This window comes from Rissa tridactyla, chromosome 4 (assembly GCF_028500815.1).
Source record: "Rissa tridactyla isolate bRisTri1 chromosome 4, bRisTri1.patW.cur.20221130, whole genome shotgun sequence".
NCBI classification, from domain to species: domain Eukaryota; kingdom Metazoa; phylum Chordata; class Aves; order Charadriiformes; family Laridae; genus Rissa; species Rissa tridactyla.
Window position 1 is genome coordinate 24,964,423 of NC_071469.1, and position 13,251 is coordinate 24,977,673.

A 13,251-nucleotide genomic window follows, 5' to 3' on the forward strand; every position below is an offset into this window, starting at 1 on the left:
AATGTTCTTCTACCAAGATTTGTAAAGCAAAATAGAAGCAACAATATTTTTTTTTTTTTGTGAAAGGAAAATAAACTGTTTCTTGAGAAGCTATAATTGATTTAATTTTCTGAGGAATAAAATCTCAAGGCAGAGCATGAAAATAATAACGAATACTTTCTCATGTTGCTGCTGCTCAGTGCTCATTAGTCTTCCATGTCTTTTAAACTATAAATATTTTAAGTAGAGTGCTTAAGAGAAGGACAAATCTTGGTTGAGTATCTAAACTGGTTTCAGGTTGGAAGGGAATTTTGTGTGGGTTTTTTTCATTTTCTTCATGGGAAGGCCTTATTTATTCATTGTATCTGTCTTCACTACTTAAACAATTCTTTCCTTATTCTTTTAGGTGAAAACATTGCTGTCTTGAAGGTACTTATCTTCATTTCCAATCTACAGAACTAAGTTAACATTTCTGTTTTATAGACGCAGAATCAAACCAGAGAACTTTTCAAGTTCACACAGACTTTAGGCAGAATTGCTTAAGTCCAAGACTAATGCTATATTCACCGCAGGTGTTCTGAGCTTTGTTGAAGCATTTAACCCAGGAGAGCTGCCCAGCTATGTGCTGGACAGTAGGTGAAAGGAAAAAGAAAAGCATGCCCAGGCTGGACAACGTGAGATTGATAAATTCTGCATTACCAAAAATTTGAAACATTTAAGTCAATATTCTTTTATTATCCTTCAACTACACCATGAGTTTGAAATCAACACAATGAGGAATGTATGTTGTGGTTCCTGTTGGACCAAACTACATTTATAAACATCATGAAACTTTAGTGTTAAAATCTGTGTAAAGACCTAGGTTGTGTGGAATAATTTGGAAGCCTGCAGTAGTCCAACCTTGAAAATACAGAGGAACAGATAGAGAAGATAAAAGGCTGTGACATATTGATCAGAGTGGCATTACAATGGTTTTAGTTTTTATAACATAGATTTCATGAAAGAAATATGAAATTTTTAAAAAATGTGATGCTTTTAGTGTCGAGTTCCATTTTATTAAAATAAAAAAATGATCTTATAAAAGACTATTGTTTTTCCTCTGAAAAGAAGGAAAAAGCTCAGTTTAACTACATAAAGATGGAAAACACACAATCACGTAAGAAAGGTGCTTAAAGAACACATAGTCATAGCAAATAGCCACTTTTTTGTACTGCTCACCTGCCAGAGCTCTGACAAGGCTAACAACAGCAGCAGTTTTAAACCTTCAAAGACACTTCTTCCTTGAACATGCTTATGGTGCTATATCCAAGGACCAAGCAACTAATCAGGGTAGCAGATAGTTGTTATTTCCATGACTTCTCTTTATACTGTAGAAAGCAATTCTATTTTGGATACGAAAAAGTCCCAGCTGGCACTAACAATGGTTCAACCACAGTTCTATACCTAGTGTTAGGTCATGACCTGACCGCTGGGGTGATGGAATGACAAGAAGATCACAGGAGATTCCAAAGATGCAAATCATCCAAGAGCCACAAAAGTGAAAAGCTTGAAAATAGACTTTTTCTGCTACCCCTTCCATTACCTACCTTTGTCCTTTTGTTCCCAGTCATTGTGCACTACTAAATAAATAGCTGTCTGAACTGGTTACTTCTTTAAACAGGGAATTTGTAAACCCTTTGCGCAAACCTGCATACTTCATCTTTCTTTACCTTACATTCCACACCTTAATTATGCAGAGAAGCATGCAAGATTGAAAAATATAGCTTGGAATTATTCATGAATGCAAAATATATCCGGAAAAGTAAATTCCTTGATCAATTTTTGTGTTTTGCTTATAGACACCTCACCTCTCTTTTTCTCACAGATTTTTTTTTTTTTTTTTTTTTGCTACAGACCCAATAAGACAAGGACAAACTGGATTATACTATGATTCTTTCATCATCAATAAGATAATCGTTTTCATTCTAACTGCAAGTACTTTATTATTCATGACCAGTTAGAAAGAACACTGACAATTTTCAAAACCTCCATTAAATTTCAAGGCTCACAATGTGAAGGGGATGGGGAGGGGTGTGTGTGGAACCCACTTGATTTGTCCCTAAAAACCATGAGCAAATTTGATAGCAAAGAGACAGAAAGAACCCCCACAGGGCCATTTTATGAAGCATTTTTCCCTACTCTTTTGTGCTGTCAGTCTCTGGATTAGAGAGAGAAATAAGCTTACTGCCCTCTACTAGAAATACATAGCAGATCAAAGCTGAAATAAAGTTAACTTTTAATGGCAACTTCAAGAAATGTAATTGCAAGCTGTATAGTCTTAGTAGGCACGACTTCTTATCAGTTATTCTTCACGATTTGCAACACACATCACATGTAGATTCAAATATATGCATGTATAAACATTTCTTTGTCTTTGAAGGGAGAAATGTCTAACCCATTTTCTCTCTGGGATTTCCATTGACTGATGTGATACCTTTAGCAGGGGCAAAACTGGTCAACCTGAAAGATCCCTGCTGAACTCAGTCAACAGGCTGAACATGACCTTGGCAGCTGTTTCTGCTTTCAAGGTCACTACAAGCCTTATAAACTGTTTTCCTTTCCATCCCTCATAGGATTAAACAGCAATATGGTCAAAAATAACTAACTTAAATATAAGTCTCAAGAGAAAGCAAAAAACCAATAAAATACATCCAATGGGGAGATATAAGGTGCAGAAAAAGGTCCATTCAGGGTCATATCCAAGGACTATGGCTTACATTCTGCTGCAGTTTGCTACACTTCTTGCTGAAGGCAGACTGTTACATTGCACATTCAGAATCTCCACACCACCACCCACAACCCCTACCTTGCTTTTTGTCAGAACACGCTTCTTATAGGATTAAATGAATCAGATAGGAAGAAGGCAGCATTATGTCTTTAATGTTCTGAACTAGAGACGTTCAGCCTGCAGCCTAGACACTATGTATTAAGACTGTGAGGAAAAAAAGGAGCTATTCCTTTCTTCCATTTCAAGTTTGGAAACCCCAGCCTAAGCATGATGGGAATATGAATAGCTATAAATAAATGTTTTGGTTTTTTTTCACCAGTCACTCAGGGCACACTAGAGTTGGAGGGCAAAAAGTAGAAACTGTGACTCAAGTACGTCTGTCCCTACCTAGGGTTAAGCAGATTGAGAATTATTTTGTCATGTAGTAGTGACTGGTAAGGAATCTCTGGGAATAGGTGAAGCAAAACATGCCGTACTTTCACTTTCCACACATTTTCTCGGCGCAAAAAGAGTCACAGCATGTGAGTAGACTGAAATTCAGGACTGCCACACAGAAGGGAATCCCTAGTAGCAATTTATGAGAGGTTTCTGCTTATTTTCACCACGTGTACATTTCAAGTAGAGTCAAGCTGCTGAGGGAACCTTTTCCAAGGATATACTTCTACCCTTGGATTTCAAAACAGCATATGTGCTCATGGAAGTAAACACGGACATGCTGACTGTTCAGTCTATAACATGATTTAAATATATCTAAGCATTTCTCTACCAAACCTTCCCTCATACTTTCAGCTGATAGGGTACGGAGCATGTTACAAAATGCATGGGCGTTTGGATATTGTTTGGGTATTTTCTCTTCTCTCCTGGCCCAGTCTCCTTATGGAGAAATAAACAGAAGTGTCAAAAACCTTAAAAAAGATTTGTTCTCTTCAAATTACCGAATTAGTTTTAAAGGCTCAAGTTTTTGTTTTTCCTTACAGGATGGAAATGCTGACTTTACAGTTGCTTTGAACTGCCAGAATGGCCCTAAGCAGTCGTAGAAAGGCTAAGAATCTGGAACAGAAAGTTTGGAATGGCTCCAGAAAATCATCCCAAATTTCCTATGCTATACCAGCTCATGTTGCCAAAGGAATAACATCCGTTGCTTTGGTGCCGTGCAGCGCAGCTGTGTGACTATTCAAAAGTGCATTTGAAAACTGCAAAATCAGCAGGCTTCATTTGCATGCAGTTCTGGGTTCTCAAATAGGTCTAATTTAGCGAATACCCCACAGGAATAGGGAAACACTATGAACATATTGAGATAATTGAGAAAATTCAGGGAAAAAATGCAGGGAGTTATTACGTATACTAATCATTATTCCTCTCACTTATTCCAATTTGTTTCGCCTACTTTTGTTTAACTGTTCCTTTTTTCTTATTATATTTTTCCCCCTACTCTATTAGCCTATGAAACAATGGCTTATGAGATACAATTAAAAAAGAACTTGTCAAATTTATTTTAATACAAGAATTATGTATTGCTATTGTATTTTGTTGGCATTTGCAATTACACAATAGGATAAAGCCTATAAGGATTATGAATCTTCCTATTTTAAAATGATTGTCATCTGCTGTTAGGAAGAATTTTTTCCCTCTATAGAGGATACTACGTAGCACCTTTAGGGGTATAAAAAGGATTTCATGCCTCTGTCTGAAACATTGGGTTAGGTATTTATTTATTCATTTATTCATCAATTCATTCTATTTTAGTAATACTTCAGGAGTTCAATCAGGGGAACTAGCATGCTAGGCACCGAACAAATGAAATCCAAAAGTCCTTGATCCAGAATATTTACCATGAATGATGCAACTGTAGAATTAAATATTCTCTTTCTATATTCAGTGTCTAAACAGACAATTAACCTTTTCCCAGCATGGTAATTCTTGAGACTTGCCTCAGGTCAGTGAAGCAACAGAAAAGAAAAAGATGAAGTGCAATAATAAGATCAGTTTGCAAAATGATGGTATTCTTTTCACAGTTGCCTCTAAATTTCCACAGTAACAACGAAAGAAACCTGGTCCCTACACAGTCACCCAGTACTTGACTGTATGCTCTACTCAGCATTTCACATTAAGCAATACAGCAAGAGTTCAAAAACACCAGTTCTGGCACCTGATACCAGTGAAGAAGACTGTCCGTTAAGTGGTCATGCAACACTATGGCACACATACTCAAGCAATACCAACTCCTCTGTGGAAAAGAGGGTTGGTCTCCATACTTGCATATAAAAATACTCTTTACATTCTTCTTCCATCGTGTTTATATTCAGAACTGATCTGATTAGCTATGTCTTCTCACCTCTTTGGTGCACTCTATTTCCTTCTTCTGTTAGTTGTCATTGTGGCCCAAACCAACTCTGCATCTTCCCTGAAGGAGAGCCTAAGGGTTCATGTTACAAGGAAGTCCACATAACTGACTTCTTCCAGCCTCCAGTTGCATATGAAGCTTGGAGAGGTTGATGCGGAGACAGAATGAGGCACTATTGTACATGAAAAATTTCCTGAATTTCCTAAGCCCCTAGGAAAGCCTGGAATAATTGTAGTAGTCCTATTGTTGCAGTAATTTGCATTTAGGACCAAAAAAACCCAAAACAACCCCCCCCAAAAAAAAACACCAAAAAAAAAAAAAACCTCAAAAAATCTTCTCCTAGATTAGTTAAAAATTTGACCTTCTTATTTTTGCATAGCTATACCACAACATAGCTCAATGTTCCCACACGTCTTTTGTCTCCATGTTTCCCCTGTCTTTGCTGTTTTTCTTTAGATAATACTGTCCTTCATCAGCCCTTCAGTTCATGTCTTTCCAAGACCTTAATTAAAAACTACTGTTCTACATCTTAATAGATGGCTCTAAAGCATGCAAAAAAGTGCAACAGGTTTGCAACACGATGATAATCAGTTAGGGGCGGGAGGGGAAGAAGACATAGGAAAAAAAAACAACGTGTTTCTCCTGGTCAGCAGAAAATCTTTTGATTTCTCATGGTCTTTCTTTTAAAGCCTTACTTTCCAATTTTTGTATACTATATAGAAAGCAGAAAAAAGCAGATAAAAGACACTCATTCATGCATAAAAAGCAAACAAAGAAAAAATCATTTCTGAGTACATGAGAGTTGTGGGGTTTTTTTGTTTGGTTGTTGGGTTTTGTTTTGTGGATTTTTCTTTTCCTGGCTGAAAGCTGTTGCCTGGGTCCATTTCCAAAGAACTAAACATATAATTATATAACATGTAATTACTGAGCTTTCCATTTATATACAGCAGGGTCAGAAGTTCCCTGCATTTGCATGAAAGGACTAATGAAATGGGTCTCAACACCTGGTCCTTGCTTGAGGAAAATAAATTTATTGAATGAAATCCAAGGGTAAAAAAAAAAAAAAAAAAGCATTACTGTTTTGCATTCTCATTTTTGCCAAAAATTTTGCTTTTTTAATAAAAATTAGAACAATGCAGTAGAATTAGGCTGAAAGTCTCAGAGGTCCCGAGTCCCTTGATCCTTCCAAGGACAGCTAAGATACTTAAGGCAGCAAAGAATTAGAATCACTTTCCTAATTCTCTCATGCTGCAGCCTGGCATATCCCATTATGGAAGCCCATTACAGGGGACGTTCAAAACAGAAAAATAAATATCCAGTTCCCCAAATAAGACTATTTATATTCTAAACAAGTGCATTAGCTCTATTAACATCTACACTTTTTTCACTAAATACTAGGAAAGAGTCCGTCAGGAATTCTGGAACAAAAACCAGATCTTTTAAGTTCCTTTATCAAAAGGTCCCAGTGTAAATTTTTAGTCCACTGGCATTAATAGAATTCTTAAGTTGTTTCAGTATGGTCACGTTTTCACCCAAGATCTTTCTAAACTCTAGTCAGGAAGGTTCCATGAATTTTTATGAGGTTAAAAAAGATTAAAATATCCTTTCATTGCTTAGAAAACACTGTGACATTTTCCTATGGAGCAGCCAGTCATCATTCTATTCATGTGGAATGTCATCCACAGCTATTTGATTCATTGCCAACTTGCATCAGACAAAAATGCATCCCCTAAGGGCAAAAAAAATCCTTCGTCCTTTTGTTGATCAGTAATGTGAGTCAGCAAAGTGTCGAAACGGTGAACATTTGTCATATATCCCACAAATTCAAAGCCATGTGTTGTAGCCAGGGCAAAAAGATGGTTTCAGATTTTCTGAAGATTTTAGCCATATTTATTCAGAATCCTTCAGAGGATTCAGAAAGCTAAAGTCTGGCAGCTCTAGGGAAATTTGCAATGGTTAGCAGGGTCCTTAAGGTGCTCACAATGAAAAATCAGAACTCTAAGTTAAAAAACATCTAAGCCAGCCATCTAAGTCAAAAAATAAGCAGACATAGTCTAGCTGATATCCACCCTTTCTTTGAAATTTAGTTGTCTGCCTGCACCCTTAATTTGGTTGATTCCGTGTGAAACTAGGGTTTTCAGCAAGATTTAGATTTTTAGGTTTCCTCTTTCATGCTTTACTTTTTTAAAAAAGAAAAAAGGATTTTTGCAAACTGCCCTGCTACAGTTACATGAATTCTAACAAATGGGTAGTTTATTTGCCTAATTTTTTTGTTCAATCTAGGTCTTTATCATCACCAGTTCAGAAACAATTATCATAATACAAACAAATCTGGGAAATATGGTCTTTCTCATAAGAGAAAATTAAATAAAGTAAGCTTCAAATATGACATGTATAGGCAAATACTAGCTACAGTGAGAGACTACTGAGATGGCTAATGGAACTACACTGATTTGTACCAGCTGAGATCTAGTTCAGTACATTCAGTCTAGTGATACCATGAGTCACTGCCCATGAGGGTTATTTCTTTGACCCTTAGGACTTTTGAGGTGTATGAACTCTTATTATTAGCAACATCTGTTCCTGAAAGTGTGTCACTTACCCCTAAACCCCTGAGCCCAGTAACTGCGCCCCACAGGTCACTGAGCAATCTCAGGGCCCTTGTTTAATTGAAGATTCTTTCCAAAGACAATGGAATGTAACAAAAACATGATTAAGCATTGAAAACCATGAATTTTCGGTCCATTCCATAAAATAATGGAATATAATATACAAACCGAAGGAGAATTTGTAAACTGGGTGGAGTTTAAAAAACAGGTGAGAATTAAAAAAATACTCATCACCGAAACCAAAGGAGGAAATATGGAATCATTTAACACTGTAACAGCAACTTCCTCAAGCCAATGTTTTCCTAGTAATAGTCACATAGAGTCTCGATGCTTACGTAGCCCAGAAAAGGAAAAGAAATAACTTTTTATCTAATAAGATTTTGGAAAACTGTAAGCTGTTCATGTGTTCGATGTTACTGCAGTCAGAACTGGGCATATCTGAAAATAACCATGTTATTTTCATGCCTTTTGGAAAAATCTGCTAAGCTCACTTGCTTCACAGATACCTCAGAGCTGATATACACCTAAACAGGTCTGTCAGAAAGAAAATGGGCTTTCCAAACTCTTCAGGAGGTCTGTGGGATTTTTAAGCCATTTATTCAAAATTTATCTTAAAAAGGTAGTTACACTATTTTTTTAGCTCATGTCCCCATTAAAAGTTTTGAGGGAAGATAGATAAAAGAGAAATAAAAATGTTTTTTTTTTAAAAAAAATCTTCCTAACTACATTTATGTAACAGCACAAAGTTCAATATATTTTATATAGCTCAGACCTGTCAAATTGAGAAACAAGAAAATATATAAAAAAAAGAAAAATCTGCCAAAGAACACATGATGGATACAATGTCTTCTAACATATTTAAAAATGCTCACATCTCAGTCCACGAGAAATCTTGCAAAGATCTCTACTGCTGTGAAGTGGCTGCTTTTATGTAAAGATGCAAAAAGACTCTATAGAGACACGGTATCACCTTCAATTTTATCATGCTCTGAACTACAGAGAACAAACTGAACAGAAGCCCCCTTAAGTTTATAGGGATTCAGGTTTCTGTGGAATGTAGCACTAGAAAAGCCATATAATTTTTAACCAAAAGGTCCCATTTCTTCAGTGCAAAGAATCATCTTCGCGATGCTTCAGTGGGGACGCACTTATCTATCTCTCTGACTTCAGTAGTAACTTCTGAATCCAGAGGTAGATATATCTGCCTTTTCTTTTTCTATTTTTTGCATTGAACTAAATTGAGAATAGCGGCTGAGGTCCCTGTAGATCAAATTAAAAAGAAAATATAATATCTGCACTTTTTTAAAGCACATTTATATCATTGAGGATTTAATGGAGACTCATCCACCTCTCTGCTCTTCAGCAAACAATGGTGTGATAATCACCTAATAGCTGTCTTCAGTCACAGAGTTGTAATTACAGAAATAACCTAATAATACCCAGTAGCTTGCTATTTTTGATCATCAGGATAAGATATCTTCCTAGATGACTATAGAATAGCTCTAGGTAGTAGTCTTTAAGTTTCAAAACTAGGTTGTGGAAAGAAACTAACATAAAAAAATATGATTGCCTTTTACTTGTAGGTAATAAAGACACATTTAGAACAGTGGGAAAAGTTTTCCTTCTCTATTTTACTTGAAAAAAATGTGCTGTTTTATGACCAACTATTACGTTTTAAGGATGAGGCAAAGAGGAGGGAGGAAATCAGTTTACATTTGGAAGATATTTAAATAGCTTTGTCATGGTCTGTCCAGAGCTGCCATTTCAAAACATATCTGAATTTTATTTTCGTGCCATCTAATTTAATTTTCGTGCCATCTGATATTCACAAACTCAGTATGAAACTGATTATAATTCTAACAGGGCTCCATCATGCAAAGGCACTGCCTAGCATTTAGAAATTCCTAGTCAGTGAGGGTATCTTGCCTTGTATTATCCAGATGCTTTAACCAGATATTCGATTCTAGTCGCTATTTTCAAAAAGATTCCAGTATAACTTCAGCCTTTTAGCACTGGCTATTTAAATCATATCATAATCCAGGTTGGTTAGGAGTTACGTTTAAGAACTCTGTTCAGACGCCGCTTTCCTGCAAGCACAGGTCAAAGTTTCTACTTGGCATAAAACATTCCCAGCAAGTGTTGTTTAAGAAGGAGAGAAATGGAATATTCACAGTCCCTCTCCTCCTTGTAAAATAATTCTGAAGTTGTTACACATTTAGTGGGAACATCTGGATCCATGGATAAAAGAACACAGCTGTCTCATATGATTTATGATTCCATTTTCCTGTCTTTACCCGGGGCCAATTTCAGTCTTTTTTTACTCTCACCCCCCACCTTTAACTCATATAACTTTGTCATTTTTAAAGTATTTTAAGATGGTTCTCACTTTCTGGCTGTCCTAATAAATCCACCTTGAATTCCTTATGCTTGTTACTGCAGTATCTGTTCAACTAACAGATATATTAGTCTTTGAACAGACACATTCCAAGCAGAGCTACTTTTTAATAAAAATAAAAAAAGAATGACGCTTGAAATTGAATATAAATTTCACTTTTTAATTTTATGATTTTACACTTTAATATATTTCACATTTCTGTTAATTCAGCTGAGTAACGTCAAAAAGAAGAATTAATCTATTTTTGTCCTATCAAAAACTATGTCTCCTAATCATTCATAATATTTTTAGTAAATAATATGAAAAGTTACTTCTGTACCATTTTTCCTTTTTTCTTTATAAAAACATGGAAATGATTTACCATGGGTCCTTCAGCATGTTACTAGTAGACGTGGGAAAAATAATTCAGAGTGCAATTTTCTGACATTTTTTGTCTGAGCCTAGGTAGATTACAATTTGCACTATTTTAATACTATTTTAATTCTGCCTGTGCAATTTCAACAATACAACGTCCCTGTTGTGGTAAAACACAGGCTGGAATACAGCTTCTTTATATGAGGACATTACAAAGCACTTTAAAATCAATAGAATGCTGTTTACATTAGAAGTTACATCCGTGTAATTATATATAGCGCCTATACATAATACTGGGACAAAAAAGATGTCTGATCTTAAAATCAGACATTGATAATAGGTTAAAGACGGCTTAAATAGCTTCAAGTCTTTGAGCCCTGGGTTTAAATCTAGGCTGTTCTTGAAAGGTATTATAACAGCCCCCCCTGAGCTATTCAGCATCAAGAGATCTGCACAAAATCACTCCCTGTGAGGACAGCAGTGCTTTTAAGTTCACCAAGACGTTTCCATTATTTGCAACATGTATAAGCAGAAATGTGTTATGCCCAGAATTAATTGTGTGACGTTATTTTGTAGGAATAGAATAACTGATTTAAGTAAAACCATTCTTGATACATAACTAGGGAAAAACTGAATCCAGAATTGTATGTTCTGGATCTGGAAAAAGAAAAAAAATCTGGAACAGCTTGATTAACTCTTAAAAGTACATAGTGGTGGATACATCTATAGCCATTCCTTGTTTTTTACTATATTTATTTGTAAATCATTATGCCAGTACAACTGAATACCACAGATCCTATGGGTTCATGATTTAAAGAAAAATAATACAACCAAACAGAAATTGCAAGCAATTCTAAAGATATTCCAGTAAAAGTTATTTTGATGATATAAAATCTTATGCTAAACTTAAAAAACTGGTTCAGATTGCATTAATTTTATTTAATACTGACATATTAATATTTAAGTGATCAAATCTCAATGCCAGTAAAAATTCTGCACTCACAGTAATATAAACTAAAACCCTTGATTTAAAACTTTAAAAAGTTCAGGCATGTGAAATAGGACAGATGGATCCGAACTTCTAATCTTGTAGGACTGGTGAAACCTCTACATGTAAAAATGAAGTAAGCTTTAAGAATTTGTCTTCCCATTTTTTTGAGTGAAAATTCAAAATGTTTTTGAATTATTATATATATATGTATATATATTTAATAGAACAAGCAACTCTAGTATTTTTATCAAATAACTGAATATATATGTGGCCAAAGTGGAAATAGATAAAGGAAGGTAGTAATATGAAGGTAGATTAGATCTTATTTCACTTAAGAAATGACAGATTCATAAATTCCCTGTCTGTCCAACATCTTTGGGGATACAAACACACCATGTTTTCCTTGGGTAGTTTGTACAAGACAGTAGTAAGCTCAATTGTAAACTATGGCACAGTTTTTTCTGCATCTACAAGATAGTTTTAAATGAAGTCCATTTCACTGCACAATTAATTGCTTTGATCCAGAAAAGACTGGAAACAGTATACACATATCTATATGCACACAGATGTCTATTGTAAAACTGACTACAATTAAAAAGTCCCTTTTAGTAAAAAAAAAGTCCCATTTTAGTAAAAATATGACTCCTGAATCTGTCTAACTGTGCTTGAATGTAATTTTAACAAAATTACTGCACGTAAATTGAGGTCAACTGCCTCCAGTAAGTCAATAATGCTGAAATACTTTGTACAATCTGCAAATATGACCTATGCTTGGGGTACTTAATTTTCGTCTTCTTAAAGGGATATATGCTACATTAGAACATCTTCAAATTACAGCTCTATGGTTCAAAACACAGTGAACAGGTTTCCAAGCAATTAGGGGCAAGAAAAGAACTAGCACTAATGAAACCTGATATGCTTTTAAAAGGTGATATTTGCCTTCACTGACCTTCTGCACAAATCAGCAGGAACAGCACTTTAAGGAACTGATTGCAGCTCAGAATATTACCCATAGGAAGTCGTACAAATACTCCAAAGCAGTTACTGGAAAAGCTGAAATAGCATGTCACTCCTTTCAAATCATATAAAACATTTAGCCTATAATGGGTTTTTTTAGCCGTATTTTTTTAGCCGACACCTTTTCAAACTATTTCACATTCCCCCTCCCCCTTTTAAAAATGTAGGAAGGCCTTCCTCAGTCTCTTTTTAAAGGTTGCTTCACGTATGTTTTTAGTCAGATACTTTCCTGATGTAAAGAGCAACGCCACAGCATTAGAGGTTCTGTTAAAAGAAATTGGCTATGTATATGGAGTTTCTTTAACAAGAATGATCATTATATATATAAATTGTGACAGATCTACAGTAGCTGACTTTCAAAATATATTTAGTATAGTGTCACAGATGATATTATGAATACAACTTAAAAATATCTGCAAAGTAGGTAAGATTGAGCTTTACCTGAGATGGCACTAGTGACATAGAATTCTAGGCAATCTCTTCACAATTAAATGGTTTGTTCAAGTCCAACCTTAGTCATGATTAGTTCACTAGTAGAGATATTGCCTAAGAGTTCATGAGAAACGGATAGCCTCTTCTGAGTAGCTCAGTTTCAAACACAGTAGTCAACAACCGATAGATGCTGTGAATTTCTTCATTTAAATTTACACAGTAAACTGCAGTAAAATCCACTTTGTCTGAATAGTTTTAATTTATCAGACAATGGCTCCACATGGTTCCATACAGCTACTATAGTGTATATAATTATTTACTGCTTCCTCAATCTTTCTTTAATTGTATCAGCTGTTATTTTAA